This window comes from Euleptes europaea, chromosome 16 (genome assembly GCF_029931775.1).
Source record: "Euleptes europaea isolate rEulEur1 chromosome 16, rEulEur1.hap1, whole genome shotgun sequence".
Lineage (NCBI taxonomy): Eukaryota > Metazoa > Chordata > Lepidosauria > Squamata > Sphaerodactylidae > Euleptes > Euleptes europaea.
This window is the reverse complement of record NC_079327.1, coordinates 45,948,996-45,969,871: the sequence shown is the minus strand read 5'-3', so window position 1 is coordinate 45,969,871 and position 20,876 is coordinate 45,948,996. Positions and strand designations below refer to the sequence as shown.

General features: G+C 44.2%; 1 protein-coding gene and 1 pseudogene across 1 annotated transcript in view; both read right to left on the bottom strand.

Moving 5' to 3' along the window:
• Nucleotides 1-20,876, bottom strand: part of RAI2 (retinoic acid induced 2) — a 55,290-nt gene that overhangs the window by 10,723 nt on the left and 23,691 nt on the right. The gene's annotated exons all lie outside the window — the stretch shown is intronic.
• On the bottom strand, nucleotides 12,906-13,751 carry LOC130488402 (RNA-binding protein 3-like; annotated as a pseudogene).

Sequence of the window (20,876 nt, the reverse complement as noted above, 5' to 3'; positions counted from 1 at the left end):
TTTAGGTCCACAGAAGCCAATGAGCTTAGCCAACTCTGCACAGGGATGTGTTGGAAAAGGAGCAAATCCAGCCACAGTGAGTTCCATAGGTTGCAGATAGTCACACTGGATGAAAGCAAAATCCCAAAATGAAAGTTATGTAATTATTAGGATCCTCCCATAAAACAACATGCAAGCTTTGGAGTTATCCAGAATTCCTGATCAAGCTGTATGTTAACATGTGTATGTATGTGTGCATATGCACACCACATCCAGAGAGGGTGGAGATGTTGCAAACGTTGATCTTATGGCCTCTCCTCTGCAACCTGGGCAGTGGATTTTCCTTAAACGGTAAAGGTAGTCCCCTGTATAAGCACCAGATTATTACTGACCCATAGGGTGACATCACATCCCGACGTTTACTAGGCAGACTATGTTTACGGGGTGGTTTGCCATTGCCTTCCCCAGTCATCTAGACTTCAGCCCCAGCAAGCTGGGTGCTCATTTTACCGACCTCAAAAGGATGGAAGGCTGAGTCAATCTTGAGCTGTCTAACAGAAACCAACTTCTGTCGGGATTGAACTCAGGTCATGAGCAGAGCTTTGACTGCAGTACTGCAGCTTACCACTATGCACCACAGGGCTCTTTTTTCATTACCTATTAACGTATTTAAGGCCCAATTAGGGCCCCAAAATGACATCTAAATCAAAGTTAGCCCTAGGATCACACAATTTAGATATACATTTTCATGGGCAAATTTTAAATGTTTCCATAATTTTTACAGTCAAAATTGTAAAATGTTCCAAGGCTAAAATTTTATCATCCATAATAAAACAGTTGTTGAATAATTCCAGACTTTAGCATGGCTACTTTGTAGGGTTGCCAACCTCCAGGTGGTAGCTGGAGATCTGCGCCGATAAGAGATCAGTTCACCTGGAGAAAATGGCTGCTTTGACAATTGGGCTCTATGGCGTTGAAGTCCCCTCCCCTCCCCAAACCCCGCCCTTCTCAGGCTCCACCCCCCAAAACCTCCCATCGATGGCGAGGAGGAACCTGGCAACACTACTTCTTTCAAATGAATTATGTATGGGATGACAAACAAGTGATAAATGGAAATCACAGCATGATGATGTCGTATCAGTATCATTACATTTCTTTTACTGGCAGTTCCAATTGCTGGATGAAATAAGCTAGGGCTGAAATAAGGCACAGTGCTAGTAATAAGTAAGGATTACAATATACAAGGAATTACTGGCACTTTGCCTTGCTGCCCTCAATCAGTGTAAATATGTTCCTGTTTATTTTTCTAATCCTAAATAGTTTTCTTTTATATTAACTAGCCATAAATAAAAATACATTGCCTAGAGAAATATAATATTGCTTTGCTGGTGGCTAGCTCAATGTAAAACTGAAGTATCCTTCAGAAATCTAAGAGGTAACAAGAAATACGACAGATTATAAATCAGTCAAGCCTGCTATACATTTGATCAAGAGATCTTTGGAGATCCCTGGCATCTTTCCCATTTGGAATCAAGTCCAAACAATGAAACTGAGTTTAGCTCTCAAATATTCAAAAGCAGTGACAAAAATATGCCTTTAGCCAGATAAAATTACTGACAACAATTTACAGTCCAAGTCTTAATTCACTTAAAATATCAACCAGATTACCTCTACCATTTGGGCTAAGCAGTGACAAAAATATGTATTTAGCTGAATCTGCCATGGATACTTCTGAAAAGATCCAAACCCAAAACTTGGAGCCTGACTGCAAAATACTGAAGAAAAGAAAATGTGCTGATGTAAACATTAGTGAAGTATAGGGTAACTGTAATGTCTTCATCATAGAAACGTATCTGTTGTGTCAGAATAATCCTCTGGTGAGAAAACCTCTTTATTGCCTATCCTCATGTGACTTCACACATCCACAGATGCATTTTTCCTGAATGCGTGTATGTGAATTTTGCCCCAGCCATACATGCAAATGTCAACCGATAAGCCATTTTTAGTATTACGTCTCCTAAATATCCCGAGTTGTTTTTAGTTCCTGTACACCTGACTGAATTCATATTTGAATCATTCCTCAAAAGTTCTGTAAGAGCAACCAAGCACCCTGGTTCATCTGCAGTCCCACATTGGGACTGCACAGGTTCAGGCCAGCCATGGATAAGATTTGTCAGCTTCTAGCAAAATCTAAAAGAGAGTGCTCCCCATCCCCTTGGGGCATGCAATCTCCCCACCCACGGTCACATGACCCAAGGAGGAGGGAGCACTCTTCCCTCCAGTTCTCTTTCTGCCGCCACGGAGAGAGAATGTGTCAGCACCTCTCTCTAGCCATGGAGCCCAAAAAAAACTCCACTTTTCAAGAAATGCGCTGTGTGTGGTACTAAGATGGCGAAGAATGATACCCACACTGAATGCCTCCTTTGTCTGGGGGAAGGCCACATTCCGGCAGCTTGTAAAAGTTGCTCCAAACTCACCAGCAAGGTCTTGAAGGTTTGGTTGACTCGGTTACTTTCTCATCTCTACAAAGAGTCGCTTCGCCCACGAGGTCGTTCTGCTGAACCGAGTACTTCGACCGGTAAGTCCCAATCCGAAGTGGGACCTACCACAAAAAAGTCCAAAAAAGTCGGCCCTTCTAAGAAGCCTTCCTCCATTGTTATTCGGCCAGCAAAGTGTATTGCTTCGGTTTCGCAAGATGGCCGCGGCTCATCGCACCACACGTCCCGCTCAAAATCGCCTCAGCGTCAATCACCTTTGAGGTCGCCGAGGACCCCTCAACGCCGATCCCAAGCCAAGTCGCCTCGCTCGCCTCGTCTGTCTGAGTCACAAGCTCCCGATGAAGCTGCACAGCAGCCCATTACCATTGAGGATTCACCTCCTCATTCCCTGGCTACCCCCTCGGTTCCGTGTCCAAGCAGGGCCCAGGAAGACTAGGCTGTTTAAGCAGCATCTCCTTCACCTATATAAAGATGTGCCTCCAGTGCTTGCAAAGTCCCCACGGCCTGATGAAAAAGGGCCTCGGGCAGAACCTACAGAGCTCCAGGTCGGTGCCGATCAACCACCCCATCCTGTGAATGTTCAACAGGACTCCCAGCGTTCGGTTGAAAGGAACCAAGCGGAGTCTCCGAAGGGTTCATCCCATCTCGAGCCTGGCCAACGGCCTCGGCGTCGATCGACTTCTCGACGCCATTCCCGATCCCCGGCTTCGTCCAGATCCAGTAGGCGTTGGTCGAACTCTCGCCATCATCGATCTACCCATCGGAGCCGATCTTCTCGACGTCAAGCCGATCGTTGGAGTCCATCCGCTTCCTCCAAACGCCAGCCGTCTTCTCGTCGGAGTCGTTCCTCCCGTCGGAGCTGATCCTATCATCGGGGCCGTCGGAGCCGATACAGTCATCGGCGCTGATCCATTTCTCGCCGCTCCTGATCTCACCGGTCTTCATCCAGACAGTCTTCTTCAGGTCACAGCCATTCATCCCGCTCACATACTCCGGCAGTTCAACAACACCAGCCATCATCTAAACAGTCAACTTCCGGACATGCCGTTCACTTCACCCACTTGGTCCAGTCGTTCAACCTCGCCGTTCTTCATCCAAACAGCCAAACACAGGACATAGCCGTTCACTTCGTTCACGCAGTCTGATCAGCCAGAGGTGCCGCTACTCCTCTAGGAGCTGGTCTCCCTCTCGTCGGCATCAAGAGGTTTCTCAACGCCGATATCCTACTCCTTCCATCTACTCGGGCTCTTCGGTCGACCGTCGTCCTCCTCACTGACGCTCTCGGTCATGTTCGCCTTCTGGAGGCTCTCGACGGCGCCGACACACGCCGTCTCGCTGTCCTCATGACCGTTCCAAGGACTCCGTTTGTCCAAGGCAAGAGTCGCTTCGCAAGCCTCCCCTTTCCAGGTCTCCTTCTATGTCAAGGGACACTGATCCATCCGAATATGACGCCTCCTTCTCTCCTGATGAGGATGAGGAATCCAGAACTTCAGCTCCCTCACCTGAGGACACTGTTGGGGACTCTAAGCCGCTCTCTCCTACAGGAGATGTCCGTTTATATGCAGAGCAGCTTATTCGTATGGCGAAAGCTCTCAAAACTGAGTTTAAACCGGAAGACTCCGGCCCCATAGATGATATTATGGATATCCTCCATAACCCTGACATCGGCCCCGTGGCCCTTCCTATGATAAAGAGCATTCTGGAGGTGATCCGTAACAACTGGGCTAAGCCTGCTTAGGTCCCCTCTTCCACCAAACGAGTAGAGAATCTTTACAAGATTCGCAGGGAAGGTGGAGAATTTCTTTACCAGCATCCCCCTCCTAATTCTGTAATAGTGGAGGCTTTACCTGGTAAATATAGATCTGGAGCACACTCCTCTCCACAGGATAGGGAGAGCAGTAAACTAGATACCCTTGCCAGAAACATTTACACTTCCTCTGCAGCGGGCCTCCGCATTTCCAATTTCCTTGCCATCATGGCCAGGTATCAATACTCCCTCTGGGATCGTATATCCCCTCAAATCTCCATCCTTCCTGACAATCAACGTCCCTCGGCAGTAGCCATTCAGTCCGAAGGCATGTCCCTCGCAAGGCAACAGCTTACAGCGGCACGCCATATGGTGGATTCCTCTAGTAAAGCCATTGCTTCCATTATTTTCATGCATAGGCATGCCTGGCTGCGCCAATCTGCTCTCCCCTATGACACTCGAGCCCGTATTGAGGACCTTCCTTTTGAAGGGATGTCCTTGTTCAGTGACCAAACTGATACTTTCCTGGATCACTTGAAAAAGAACAAAACAAATGCCAAATCCTTAGGGATTGCTCCCCAAGCTCCCGACTTTAAGCGGCGTTACTTTGGCCGTCAAGTCAACCAACCTTCTCGTCCATATCGTTGCCAGGGTTCCTTCCAACAGCCCTCCTTCCATCCGTCCTTTCCCCGCCCGCAGCAGGACAGGAAGTTCCCTCCCAAACCAAGGGTCCGTAAAGGCCCCAGAGGGTCTCCCGGCCGTTTCAACAAACCGAAGCAGGCATGACTAGACGTGTCTGTTTGTTTTTCTGATCGCCTGTCAGCTTTCTACCATTCATGGTCTGTTATTACCACTGATGTTTGGGTTCTCAAAATAATAAATGCTGGTTACTTCATAGAATTTGATATGTTACCTCCATACAGGCCCATGGGCCGCTCTCTTTCGCCAACCCCAGACCTACTCGTACAAGAGGTCGCCACTCTTCTGTCTAAGGGAGCCATTTCAGAGGTTGCACCTTCGGACCGAAATCGCGGGTTTTATTCCCGCTTTTTTCTCGTGGTTAAAAAAGGGGGGAAGCGCCCTATCCTGGATCTCCAGGACCTTAACGCCTTTATTAGGATCAGGAAGTTCTGTATGCTTATGCTCCCAGATATGCTTCCCCTCCTGGATAAGCATATGTGGTTCATGGTGTTAGATCTCCGCGACGCTTATTTCCAAATCACAATTCATAATGAGTGTCGCCAATACCTAAGGTTTGAATGCAATGGAAAATGTTACCAGTACAATGTGTTGCCCGTCGGGTTGTCCACACACCCCCGGACCTTTACGAAGGGCCTTGCAGTAGTGGTAGCTCACCTTGCCCTGAAGGGTTGCGTGATATTTCCCTACCTGGACGACTGGTTGGTGGTGGGTCCGTCACAATTGGAATTAGCCACACAGGTGGACTTAATCCTCTCAGTCCTCAACAACCTGGGTCTTTTGGTTAACTTTTCTAAGTCTAAGCTTGTACCTGCGCCACTACAAACCTTTATTGGAGCGCAATTAGATACTGTCCAGGCCAGAGCCTTCCTCCTTGTACAGAGAGCTCGCGCCATTCAAAAAATGGTGGCTAGCTTCATAAAAAAACGGTTTCAAACGGCCAATCATATTCAGAAATTGTTAGGCCTCATGGCCTCTACCACGGCTGTGGTAGAGTTTGCGAGGCTCCGTATGCGCCCGCTCCAAAACTGGTTCCTCCGGGTGTTCAGGCTCAATGTTGATCCCCAATACAAACACCTTTCCATCCCCAGATACTTTATTTCCTCCTTACAATGGTGGGCACACAATGCCAACATCCTCTCAGGTGTCCCCTTTCAGCGCCCTTCTCCTCAGAAGTGCCTGTTCACAGACACTTCCCTGTCAGGATGGGGGGCTCACTGTGGTGACCTTTCGGCCCAGGGTACTTGGTCATCCCTAGAATCCCGGTTGCACATCAATTTGTTGGAGCTGTGTGCCATCCGTCTTGCTCTGTCTTCATTCACAGGGCACCTGGACGGACAGCACATTCAGATCGCCACAGACAGCTCCACCGCCCAGTTCTATATAAACAAGCAGGGCGGCACAGGGTCCGTTTCGCTATCCAAGGAAGCCAGCAACATCTGGGAATGGGCCATAGATCACCGCGCTACTCTCATAGCAATTCACGTTGCGGGGAAGAGCAATACACTAGCAGACGCTCTGAGTCGCCTTCCCAATCAAGCGCATGAGCTCACCCTGAGCAGCGATTGTCTCCACCAGATATTCCGCCTGTGGGGTTATCCGCAAGTAGACCTTTTTGCCACACACCTCAACTCAGTGTGTACCAAATTCTATTCGAGGGCGGGAGCCAGCCCGGGCTCAATGGGAGATGCCTTTCAGGCAGTTTGGAACGGGGCTCTGTTTTACCTCTTTCCCCCATTCCCTCTACTTCACAAGGCCCTAGCCAAGATGAACCACGACAAGACAGATGCCATCATTGTCACTCCGTTTTGGCCCAGGAGGTCGTGGTTTGCAGTGCTCATGTCACTTGCACAAGGGAATTACATTCTTCTTCCGAAGAATCCCTCCCACTCCCCCCTGAATCTGCAACTTGCAGCCTGGAGGGTGCTACCCCAGGGCAGTGGTCTGACAGGGTAGCTAAGGTTCTGTTGCATTCGTTAAAGTCCTCCACACGGCGGTCCTATGACGCTAAATGGAGACATTTTTCTGCTTGGGCTGTTATAAATATTTCACCAATCAATTGCCCACTGTCTGTTGTGTTTGATTACCTTCTATCTCTCAAAGATGATGGTTTATCTAATTCTTCCATTAAAGTTTATTTAGCCGCAATATCGGCTTTTCACCCAGATATTGACTCCTTCTCAGTTTTTTCTCACCCCCTTTCCAAAAGGTTTTTGAAGGGTCTCAATAACTTGTACCCTCCTGTCACTCCACCAGTTCCCCAGTGGAGTCTCTCCTTAGTCCTTTCACAGCTCATGAAACCTCCGTTTGAGCCGTTAGCTACTTGTGAATTGGCCCTACTATCCTTCAAGGCGGCCTTTTTAGTCACCATCACTTCGGCAAGGAGGGTGAGTGACATCTCAGCACTGTCTCCCCTCCTTATACTAAGTTCCACTCGGATAGAGTTGTATTGAAGCCTACGATTTCCTTTTTACCTAAGGTCGTTTCAGCCTTCCACCTTACACAGGACATTGTCCTTCCTGTTTTTTCCCCTCACCCATCCTCCGATGCTGATAGGGCATTACATTCCCTAGATGTCCGCAGAGCCCTTCTTTTTTTACATTAAAAGATCTCAAAACTTCCATAAAGATGGTAACCTTTTTGTTTGCTTCGGCGGGCATCGCAAAGGTCGTTGTGCTTCTCCTCAGACCCTCTCGAAGTGGATCACGTCAACCATCAAGATGGAATATGAGTTTGCTCACCAGGAGTGCCCTCCTATGATCAAAGCGCATTCTACCAGAGCGTATGCGGCTTCCATCGCCTTCTCCTCCAAGATAGATCTCCGGGACATCTGTAAAGCTGCTACCTGGTCCACGCCCTCTACGTTTATGAAACACTACGCTATGGATGTGGACTCGGCAAGAGATGCAGCCGTGGGACGTGCCGTATTGCAGTCTTTATTTCGGTGACTGTCCCACACCCACCGTCCTGGTAAGCGAGCTCGCTACTCTCCCAATGTGGGACTGCATAGAAGCCACGCAGATGAAAAACAGAGTTTCACTTACCTGTAACATCTGGTGGATCTTCTATGCAGGCACACATCCCTCCCTCCTTCCCCGCTGTGGGACCTCTCCGCTAGACCAGTGGTTGGTTCCGTGGCGGCAGGTTGGAGAACTGGAGGGAAGAGTGCTCCCTCCTCCTTGGGTCATGTGACCGTGGGCGGGGAGATTGCATGCCCCAAGGGGAGGGGGAGCACTCTCTTTTAGATTTTGCTAGAAGCTGACAAATCTTATCCGTGGCTGGCCTGCGCCTGCGCAGTCCCAATGTGCGCCTGCATAGAAGATCCACCAGATGAACAACAGTTACAGGTAAGTGAAACTCTGTTTTTCTCTCCCTCGCATCACTGTTCTACCTCATCCACAATATAATATTAAATTAATGGTAGATTGTAGTACTAGATTGTGGTATTAGGGATTTAGATTTCCTGATCAGATTTAATAGGAAACCTTAGAATGCTATCCAAGATTCTAATCTCATGTTGGGACTCAGCCTGGGTATATGAGATATAATAAAAATGGGTGTCTCGCAGTCTGTACCCTCAAAGAGGTTCTGCTAAGGTCCTCCTATTTGGGCAGAGGACTCTAGGCAAACATGAGACTAATATGTCTGTTTTGGGGAATGTTACAGCTAGGATTAGCCACCAGTGGGCTCATTATTTACAGTGGACTACTAAAGCATTGGACAACTGCAGAAATGCCCTACATTGTTACTGGAAGATCTTTGTTAGAATTTTTACAGTTCAGGTCTTTGTTAACAAGTAAAGAAATACATTTAAAAGTATTGGATGGTGGTGAAGAGAATCTAATGCAGGTCTGCAATTTCCATGTTTGGAGAAATAAGGATTGTGTAGAAACTAATAGGTTGTTGAGCTGCATAATACAGCATAACCTTCCATGTTTGCTATGCATCCTTTCAGTGTGAGTGGCTCTTCTAATTTCAGGCACTAACACAGACCCTTCATGAAAAGATGCCCTTGGGATAGTTCAGTTTTGATGTTTATGTTGGGAATGAGATTGCAGGAAGGACATGGGACTAAACTCGTATTAGAAATTGCATTATTCTCCTAAGGGAAAATATATATTTAAACAAAATTATGCTCTTTGTAATTGAAGTCTCCCTGTTGACTGATTATTTAGTATCATTTTTCAATGATATTCTAGTCCCCAGCAAAACAAAGAGAAAGGAGTGTTTTGAGAACACAGTTACTAAAAACAAACAAGATGAGTACTTTTTATAAATATTACTTGGATATTTTAGGATATCAGTTACTGAGGAAACAAAAAAACCAGAGTCAGAATCTTTTAGCAAGGTTTGATTTGCTGTTTTTGCAGTCCAAATCTAAAAAGCCAGGACCTCCTAAACATCCAGAAAGGCATATTTTAGTATGAGTCATGGGACCTTATTGTGCGTCTAAGGTGCCATCAAGTCACTCATGCCAGCCCAGGTAGAGTTTTCAAGGCAAGAGAATAACAGAGGTGGTTTGCCATTGCCTTCCTCTGCAGAGCGACCCTGGTATTCCTTGGTGGTCTCCCATCTAAGTACTAACCAGGGCTGACCCTGCTTAGCTTCTGAGATCTGATGAGATCAGGCTAGCCTGGGCCATCCAAGTCAGAGCTAGGGACCTTATTACTACTTGGGAAAAATTCAAGGTGCTGTGGTTGACCTGTAAAGCCTTATGAGGTTTGGGACCGCCTACTCCCTTACGAACCTACCTGACCACTATAGTCATCTCCAGAAGCCCTTCTTCAGGTGCTCTACCTTCTGATATTAGGCAGGTGGCAACCTGCTCAGTCATGGCGTCAAAACTCTAGAACATTCTCCCCAGGGAGATTCAACTGTCCCCTTCTATTGTCATTGTGATCCCTCCTTCCAGACCAATGTTTTAATTGTTGTTTGACTTATGTATTGCAGTTCTCATTTTAATAGTTTTAATGATGTGTTGTTCTTGTCAGTTGGTTATTTTATTATATATATTTTAATGTATTAGCCACCTTGCTGGCCCTTGTGAGGGCAGAAAGGTAGGACATAAATTTGGAAAAATAAATAATTGACTTTAGCAGATGCTACATATACCTGAATCCAGCTAAATCCAGTTGTTGCAACATAGCCCCAGCCTCATGTGGCTAGAAGCATCTGATCAGGCAATACTAGATGTATGGCAATACATCACACAAAGAAGCCAACCAACAACTGAGTACTGGTATGCACCGGCCATCCATCACGTGTCTGCAGGGGTACCTGGTAATAGCAGAACTGCAAAGGGTAGGAGGGATTTGGTAGATAAAGGCTAGGCTGCCCTACCTCCTTATTGCATATACTTGGTATTGGTGCTGGACAATATGAGGAAACTGCAGGAATGAACTAATCATTTAATATCGAGGAGTTTACTTCAAACTTCATTCTTCTGTTCTGCTGTGAGCAGACAACTTCATTCAGTGGAACGTGTGGGGTTTTTTTTCTTCTCAACAAAATTCCAGCCTTCTGATAAAACTCAAGGCAGCAGCAGAGTAACATGCAGCACTTTGGTGATGATATGATGAGATGAGAAAGCTCTCCAACTTTTCTTCAACATGGAGTTGTTCAGGATTAAATTTCACCTTCTTGAGGCTCATACACTTAGCTTTGAAATATATAAAGAAGTCTGTATGCCACAAAAAATGAATTTCTTCTTAAGAATACTGCAGAATTTCTGTCTGCCTCCTACAGTTAAGCTAACTGGAACATACATATATTTAATCTAAGTGACCCCATTATGCTTGTGCCTGTGTGCATGCATGCACAACCACACAAAAAGTGTAAAAGGTCAGACTTGTGCCAGAAATCCCACATGTTAAAAAAGGTTAGTGTCAATGGTTTCTGTTTAGTTCTACTAATATGGTTGTGACATGAAACATAAGCACCCTCATCCAACTACACAAGCCTTACACAAGGGCACATACTGATCAAAGTGCAGAGAGAAATCACCTGATGATGGAAGTGACGTGTGCCGTTTCATGGAGTCACCCATTTAAATTTATTTGGGGTGGCTTGTTCTAGGAGCCACGGAGTGCAAGAGCAGGCATGCTGCCTCCTGTTGCACTTAGCTGGATTGGTGTGATACACCCACTGCTTAGGTGGAACTAATTTGTGCCTTAGGCAAGGGATGTACTGAGCAGACAAGAGAACTTGAAGATGGGCCAACTGGATGCGGGGTGCAGGGCATAGTACTCCTGCTTAAGCCATTGAGATCTTGAGTATTGTGAGCATGTTGAGAGCATGACACCACTTAGACAGGGAAGAAGGAATGAGTATGCACAAATGAATACCGGAGTAGAACAACTCCTTCTCTTCATGATGGTGATGGCTAGCATGACTTTAATTTCAGGTGCCTTTTGGGTGACAACCCGAAGAGGTACTAGAAATTGATTCCCCCCTCATGTATGTAGTGAGAAGACATCACTCTTCATTGTGTGCAGGAATTTCTCCATTATAAATATTTTTTTTGCAGCAAACCATTATGCTTGCAAAAACCTATATCCTATTCCTGGCTGTTCATACTGCATAGATTTTTTAAAATCTTCACAGGGGACACCCATGGCTATAAGGATTTTAAAAAATGTATCCCACCTATTCCACCAGCTATGATGGCTCAAAGTGGCATATGGAGCCCTCCCTAGCAGGCAACAAAAGAATTAGAACCTTGAACAACCCAAATTCAACAGATATTATCAATCAATAAACCACCCCATGTCTCCAGAGCATCATTCCCCATAATTCTTGATCATCGGCCAAAAATCTGTTTAAATAACAGCATCTTGCATTATTTACAGGAGTAGGCTAATGCATTGGGCCACCACATCTCTTCCAGGAAAGCATTCCAAAGGGCTAGGGCTACTGCTGAGAAGGAATGAGCCTGGGCAGTGGAAGATCAAACTATTTTAAGAGGGGAGTGGAAGGCTAGTGACTTCTCATAGGTACAGTCCGAAATGCTCTAAAGCTGTGGATAACCACTTTGATCAGAGATGGGGACCCACACACAAAAAGATATACCTTTAGGAATATCAAAGAAAGTGACTGAAAGATTAATTACAAGATACACTGAAATAATAGTTGCTGAAGTAGTTTCTTCTACCTAATAAAAGCAAGTGGTGATATTGCTGTAATATAGTATCATTTTGGCAGAAATGTACAATTCAACGGATGACTGGTTATTTAAAACCATACCTTATAACCTGCTAGTGGGCATTACTTCGAAGTCTTAAAGAGCATACTAACAACAAACTTAAGCATAGAATCATAGGATCAAAGAGTGGGAAGGGGCCATACAGGTCATCTAGTCCAACCCCCTGCTTAATGCAGGATAAGCCTAGAGCATCCCTGACAAGTGTTTGTCAAGCCTCTGCTTAAAGACTACCAGTGAGGGGGTGCTCACCACCTCCCAAGGTAGCTGATTCCACTGTAGAACAACTCTTACTGTAACATTTTTTTCCTTAAACAAATTATTGTGAGTCCTATCATAGAATTGGAAGGGACCACCAGGGTCATCTAGTCCAACCCCCTGCACAATGCAGGAAATTCACAACTACCATCCCCCCACACACACCCAGTGACCCCTCTGCTGCCAACAGCTCCCTGCCCTCCTATAAGTGACAGCCCTTCAAATACTTTTTTTTTTTCCAGATGGGATTCTAATGGGCTTCGTAAAGCCAAAAACTCAATACAGGAACTTCCTTATCCACTTCAAATACAATGTCAATGGAATTATATGCACACGTCTTCCAGTAAAAAAAGGACAATATAAACAAACATTTTCAAGAACCTCTCAAAGCGTCAGAGTCCTAGGTGTACTATACAGTAAAACAGATTTTATTCTGATCAATGTGAACCATTTAACCCTTTCAGTAACACCAAGGTTGCTTTTTGCCTTTATCACCCTCCCTTGTGATGATAAGAATCGAAAAGTGCATTGCACTTTTCAAAAGTAAATTTTACTCGGCTTCCAGTTTACTATAATCTTTTAGGGCTCCATTTAAGTCAAGTTAAAAATAAAACCTTGGGTTGCGAAAGACAAATAAAACTGGATTTTAAAAATGCTTTAAAAACCACTCTTGAAAAAAGAAAATCTTGAGCAAAGTCTAAACAGGCCATCTTGTAGAGGAAGCTTTCGGGCTGCATTGTGATAAAAATGCTATATAGGGGAAGATACAAGTAGGTAACTAAAGATTCAGCGAAGCTCCAAAAATCTTTATAAATACGGCCATTGGAAGGACTATCTTGATTCAGGAAGGATTTTTACTCGGTGTGAGCTCAGTTGTCGTAGCTGTCTCTGTAAGAGCCTCCTGAAGAGTAGCAGTTGCTATAGCTTCCCTGACTGCCATAATCCAGTTCCGTAAACCTCTGCTTCTGTTGTCGTAGCGGCCACCATAGCTTCTGTCTCCACCACCTCTGGAATAGCCACGGCCTCGCCCCCTTCTGCCAAAATGGCCACCTCTGGATCCTCGCGAAGATTTCCCTGCGTGGTCAACTCTGATCTGGCGCCCATCTACAGACTCTCCATTCATGGCTCTCATGGCATCTGACACATGCTCAGGATTGGCAAAGGTGATAAAGCCAAAGCCTCGTGATCTCTGGGTTTCTTTGTCCTTGATCACTACAACTTCAGAAATTAGACCAAAAGAGCTGAAATGCTGCTCCAGACCTTGCTCATCAGTGTCAAAGTTCAGCCCCCCAACAAACAACTTTCCTTCTTCAGAAGACATGATGGTGAAAAGGTGTCAAAACACGTTCCCTGGGCTGGAGATGCTGAAAATGCGGGCAGCCGTTCAAATACTTAAAGACGCAAGTGAATCAGTTAGGAAACTTTGCAGATCTGTGATTATCTTAGCTATGAGCTTGAATTTTGACAGTATTCAGAAATGTTGCACGGGCAACTGGCAAATGTATTACCATGTCCTATGTTATTTATTATTGTTGTTGATTATAATATTTGATTTTCCTTGTTCATCTGTTGCATTAAAAATTACTGTCTTCTTCTATTTTTTAAAATTAATGTACGTACCACAGGCAGCAACAGTAACACAGGTCTTTGGAAAGCTATCTCCATGCACACTGGAAACATGGATTTAAATACAAACTCCACCATTGGGGGCCACTGTTCCAAACATTGCTAGACATAAAAAGCCTAAACTGTTATGTGCGATGCACAGTGTAGGCTTTGAAATAATTTCCAGCTGTGATTTTGAATGATGTTCTAACACTATGAATTTGTGGCTTACATTTTTAGCACCATTATTTCTTATATCTGGAATGCTTTTTCTTTAAAAAATGAAAATACAGTGCATACATGGTATGTTTCATTTGCAATCAAAAACTGGGCCAGGGTTGTGTGCATGTAGACCCCACTTTCATCTTTCACAGATGAGGCAGCTACATTAATAGATCAATGTAATCCATCATCATCAAGCAACAGTCCTTAAGGGACATATCACTAAGCCACAGAATCACCTCTAAAAGACATTGCTTCCAGTTCATGTATTTATACTATTACGTACTAGGCAGTTTGCTCATAAATGATGGTGCATTTAATTCACATTGCTTATTTAAATATACAAAAAAAAACAGGAATTTGAAACAAACGTTTTATAACTTTATTCTCATCAAGATTTGAGGGGTATGGCACATATGCAAGGAAACATTAATTGGCAGGTAAGTACAGAAACAAAACCTTGGGGCACATAAACCATGGATTCCGATGTCTCTACACTAATGCACAGAAACAAGCAGGAGGAACTAGAAGCACTAATACAGAAAGGGGACTATAACCTAATAGGCATTACTTGAAATTTGGTGGGATGACCCTCATAACTGGAATATTAGGATTGAGTGGTAAAGGTAAAGGTAAAGGTCCCCTGTGCAAGCACTGGGGTCATTCCTGACCCATGGGGTGACGTCACATCCCGACATTTCCAAGGCAGACTTTGTTTGTGGGGTGGCTTGCCAGTGCCTTCCCCAGTCATCTCCCCTTTATCCCCAGCAAGCTGGGTACTCATTTTACCAACCTCGGAAGGATGGAAGGCTGAGTCAACCTTGAGCCGGCTACCTAAAATCGACTTCCGTCGGGCTCGAACTCAGGTCGTGAGCAGAGCTTTTGACTGCTGTACTGCAGCTTAACACTCTGCGCCATGGGGCTCCTAAGGATTGAGTGGTACAACTTGTTTAAAAGGGATAGACAAAAAAGAAGGGGGAAGAGAAGCATTATATATCAAGGAGGTATATACTTGTGAGGAAGTAAATGAATATGAGCATGGAAGTTCAGTTGAGAGTCTCTGGGTAAAAATAAAAGGAGTAAGAAATAATAGTGATATTATGGTGGGGGTCTGCTATAGACCACCAAGCCAGGCAAATGACTTGGATGAGACACTCCTAGACCAGATTACAAAATTCTCAAAGAGATGGGACACAGAGTCATGGGAGATTTCAACTACCCAGTTATCTGTTGGAAATCCAACTCTGCTAAAAATGAACGATAAAATAAATTCCTGACCTGTCTTGCCAACAACTTCATTTTCCAGGAAGTGGAGAGGGAAACAAGGGATCTGCTATCTTGGACTTGATTCTCATCAACAAGGAAAAACTGGTTGATGAGGGGACAGTAGTGGGCACCCTTAGTAGTAGTGACCATGTAATTGTGGAATTTACAGTCTTGGGGAAGAGAAAAGCTGTACATGGTCAGACATATAGGCTGGACTTCAAGAGAACAAATTTTAACAAACTTAAAGTTATGCTGGGTAGAATCCCATAGTCAAATTTACTTAAGGAGAAGGGAGGTTTTTGAGGTGGAGCCTGAGGAGGGTGGGGTTTGGGGAGGGGAGGGACTTCAATGTCATAAAGTTCAATTCCAAAGCAGCCATTTTCTCAGGTGAACTGATCGCTATCGGCAAGAGATCAGTGGTAATAGCAGGAGATCTCCAGCTAGTACCTGGAGGCTGCCAACTCTATGATGAAGAGAGGGCAGAACTGCTCCATTCCTACTGTTCCTTAGTCTTCTCTTGCGAGGGAAATGGTACTCAACATGGCAAAAACAGAACACATGATGAGGGAAGAGAGTTGCAGCCTAGTATCTGCATAGGGGTAGTACATAAACACCTAGTTTCTTTAAATGAAACTAAATCCTCAGGGCCAGATTAATTCCATCCAAGAATATTAAAAGAACGTGTGGTTGCAATTTCTGAGCCTCTATCCATTATTTTTGAGAATTCTTGGAGAACAAGTGAGGTGCCAGAAGATTGGAGGCGGGCAAATGTTGTCCCCATCTTCAAGCAGGGAAAAAAGGAGGATCCGGGTAACTACCGACCCGTCAGCTTAACATCTGTGCCTGGAAATTTTTTAGAACAAATCATCAAACAGTCAGTCCTTGAGCATTTAGAAAGGATGGCTGTGATTACTAAGAGCCAGCATGGGTATCTCTAGAATCAGTTGTGTCAGACTAACTTTACCTCTTTTTTTTGAGAAAGTTACTACCTTGCTGAATCAGGGAGATGCTGTAGACATCGTTTATCTTGATTTCAGTAAGGCTTTTGATAAGGTTCCTCATAATATTCTTGTTGACAAGTTGGTAAAATGTGATTTGGATCCTATTACCATTAGGTGGATCTGTAATGGTTGACAGATCACACCCAAAAAGTGCTTGCTAATGGTTTCTTGGAGAGGAATGACAAGTGGAGTGCCTCAGGGATCTGACCTGGGCCCTGTGTTGTTCAACATCTTTATAAATGATTTGGATGAAGAAATAGAGGGGATGCTTATTACATTTGCAGATGATACTAAATTGGGAGGGGTAGCAAATACGGTAGAAGACAGAGCCAGGATACAGGATGATCTTGACAGGCTGGAAAACTGAGCTAAAACAAATAAAATGAATTTCAACAGAGATAAATGTAAAGTTCTGCATTTAAGTAGGAAAAATCAAATACATAATTACAGGGTGGGGGAGACTTGTTTGAGCAGTAGTGTGTGTGAAAAGGATCTTGGGGTCTTAGTAGACCAAACACTGAACATGAGTCAGCAGTGTGATGCTGTAACTAAGAAGGCAAATGCAGGCTTGGGCTGCATCAACAGACGTATAGTGTCCAGATCACGTGAAGTGATGGTATCGCTTTACTCTGCTCTGGTTAGATCTCGCCTAGAGTATTGTGTTCAGTTTTGGGCACCACAATTTAAGAAGGATTTAGGCAAGCTGGAACATGTCCTGAGGAGGGCAACGAAGATGGTGAGAAATCTGGAGGCCAAGTCCTATGAGGAAAGGTTGAAGGAGATCGGTATGTTTAGCCTGGAGAGAAGACGACTGAGAGATGATATGATAACCATCTTCAAGTACTTGAAGGGCTTTCATGTATAGGATGGTGTGGAGTTGTTTGCCCCAGAAAGTTGAACCAGAACCAATAGGTTGAAATTAAATCAAAACAGTTTTTGGCTAAACATTAGGAAGACCTTCCTGACAGAGTGGTTCCTCAGTGGAACAGGCTTCCTTGGGAGGTAGTAGGCTCCCCTTCTTTGAAGGTTTTTAAGCAGAAGCTAGATGGCCATCTGACAGGAAGGCTGATTCTGTGAACTTAGGCAGATCATGAGAGGGAGGGTGGGAAAGTTTGCATCAGTGCTTGGCTCTTGTGGCCCTGCCTTACATGTCCAGTGAAATGCCAATCACCACTTTGGGATCAGGAAGCAATTTTCCTCCAGGCCAGATTGCCAGGGATCCTGGAGGGGTTTTTTGCCATATTCAGAGCAAAGGTAAATGGGGTGTGTGTGTGGGGGGGGGGTTGTGAATGTCCTGAATTGTGCAGAGGGTTGGACTAGATGACCTGGAGGTCCCTTCCCATTCTGTGATTCTATGTTGCATGAAGTGCAGTGCAGTATTTATTTATAAAATTTATATCCTTCCTTTTTATGCTCACAAGGGCCAACAAGGTGGCTAACAATTAAAAACAGACATGATACAACCACATTTTAAAACTATTGAAATAACCCCCCAAAAGAAGCATCATTAAAACTATTAAAAACAGAGTTTAAAAAACATAAAAAGTTAAAATCATAACACAGAAATTAAAACATTAGTCAGGAAGAAGGGTTCACTGAGGAAATGCCAAATGAAACAAAAAAGTCTTCACTCACTGGCAGAGCATAGCAAACAGAAGGGGACAGATGAATCTTCCTGGGGAAAGTGTTCCAGAGCTTTGGTGCCACTAACAAATACTCCCTTTTATTTTTTAAATAAAAAGGGTTACCACAGTAATTCACAGGCTGTTGCAGAGATGCAGTATTGCTGCCATAAAGGACCTTTTGGTTGCAATCACCCACCTTGCTTCGGTTTTAAGGGCACCCAAAGAGGGCCTTTACTGCCTATCAACAGGATATGAGGAGATATAAATGGGTACCATTAACATACAGTGGGCATCCACTTCGATCTCCTTTCACAAAGTTGCCCGAGTTAAACCCTAAACTATAGAAGGGGCAAATCTACCAGGTGCAATTTCTCCTGTCACTGTATGACTGTAATGCAAAAAGTCATATCTGGCAGATTTTCCTGTTTATGCAACTCTTTAAAAGTATAGCAGTCCTCTCAAGGTTCGATTATAACAATCTCTGAACACAACTCTACTGACAACTCCTTAGAATTATTCCATTCAGGAACTTACTCCCCTTTGTCATTTTAGTTTCTGACAGTCACCCCTTGAAACATGAGCTAGTGGTATGGAAGCTCTAAGATCATGCGTTAGTGGCTCTTTTGTTTTTAAAAATTATCATTTGCCTGTATTTCTACAAGAAAAAAATGGAAATGTGCCAGGAAAATGGAAAAAAATTTCATAGTGCAGTAACCTTTCTAATATGTCCATTTCAGATAACCATGTTTACCTTGGTATTACCAAAGCATAAAAATATATATACTGAGGAATGTCATGGAAAACATCATATTTCTTTATTATGTAATGCTCATTATGAAGCTGGGAAAGGGAGATGGAGGCCTATTTCCATAGCACTGTTCCTTCAAGATGGCTCTCTTTGCCACTAATTATGATCTGACAAGAAGACAAAGTAGGGCAGATTAACACCCCCTTCAGTAGACACCATTTACTACTAGAATGCTTTAAAGCACTGGTTCCCAACCAAGAGTCCGTGGACCCCCAGGGGTCCGCGAGAACTAAATTAAGGTCCGCGAAACAAAGTTATAAACGCATAATAAATTAATATTTCCAATTAAAAGTTCTCTATTATAAAAATATATATTCAAATATTATTCTAAGTTTAATGTTTAACTAACAGTTATGATTAAAGTTTATTTTCAAATTCTCAGAATTTTTATTTTGAACCTTGGGGTCCCTGCACCGAACAAAAAAGTCCTAGTGGTCCCTGGTCAAAAAATGGTTGGGAACCACTGCTTTAAAGGAACTAAATAAAACAACTATTCCTTTTGAGACTGGCCAATTAAAAACACTTTATTCATTTTTGTTTTTTAAATCAGAATCCCAGAGCAACATGAAGGCAGAATAAAATGATTACACTCAAGTGCCCCACTGTTCTCAACATTGCAGTATTTTAGCCTCATCTTCAAAAACATTACAGAGGTCGCTAGCTTAATAAATGCCCACACTTTCCGTTTGAAAAAGGGTGTGTTTTGCTTTTGTTTCAGAATGGCTCAGCTATGATTACTCATACTCATAGTCTAGAATGATAAACATTTTTAAACATCCAATACTAAACTCTTTCTTCTAGCTCTCATAATTTCTGAATAAAGGTATGGTTTTCTTATGTTAAAAATTAGTGTGCATAAAAACGTATCAAGTTTTTAATCCAACCCTTCTTTCAAGGAGTTTAGGTGCAATATAAGATTCTTCTTCACCTTACTCTCACAACAACCCTGTCAGGTACATTAAGAAGAGAGTTGGGGGCTATGGTTGGAATTTGCAATAATCTAATTGCAGTCATTTTAGCTTTTGTAATATAACAATTTTCTAGTAGAATAAAAATGTCATAAACCTGTGCTATCTTTTAGTTTTAAGGCTGGGCATACATTTCTCAAATTTATGGTGCTTATCGGCATTATTGCCAAGCACTTGTACGGTTTACCCATTGTAGCAAATTTGTAGTATTCCTGCTTAGTAGTGTTGACTGTATTCAATACATCAGCAGTACTTAATATGGTTAAAAACAATTGATAGAAATTTTTTTTTGGGGGGGGTTATGTGTCCATACAAATGTGGAACTTTTTTCCTAATCTCCAGCGGTTCTTTTGGAGTGACAACATTCTGTCAACAGCTGCATTCAGACATTACATCAAACCGTGCATTCCTGAGCCGCGCCGGCAGCCCACACCAAAGTCTTCAGGAGGCCAGCGAAGGCCCACACTGGTGCAAAGGCCCACAGCGCCGGCATCCGGAAGGTGCACACTGGCATTTGTGGCTCCAGCGCTGGCGTGCAGGGCCAGCCGCCAGTCTCTGGCTGCTGCCATGGCAGTGCCGGGTCCGGAAGCCCGCAAAGGCAGCAGCGGCGACCCAGGAGACGTTCCTGGGGCATAACGGCATCCTGGGAAGCGTTCCCGGGGCATTACAGCACCGGCCAGGGGGCGGGGCTGCCGTTAGGCAGCCTCCTGAGCCATTTTGGCTCAGGAACACTCCCTTTTATTTTGGCCAAGATCTCCCATGCAACCCTCATAGGGTTGCATGGATTTTTGGCACTGGGCGGAGGTTTCGGATGGGCTGAAACCTCCTTAGGAGGCAGCGCCGCTGTGTTGCCTCCTAAGCCCAGCACAGGCATTCCGGTCAGGAATACGCTGAAAGTCTAAGTGAACATAAGTTTGTTGGTGTTGGACATGATCACAGCTCATCAACTGTGCATTTCTCCCACTTCTCTCTTTTTATAACATGCAGTACATGATTAAACAT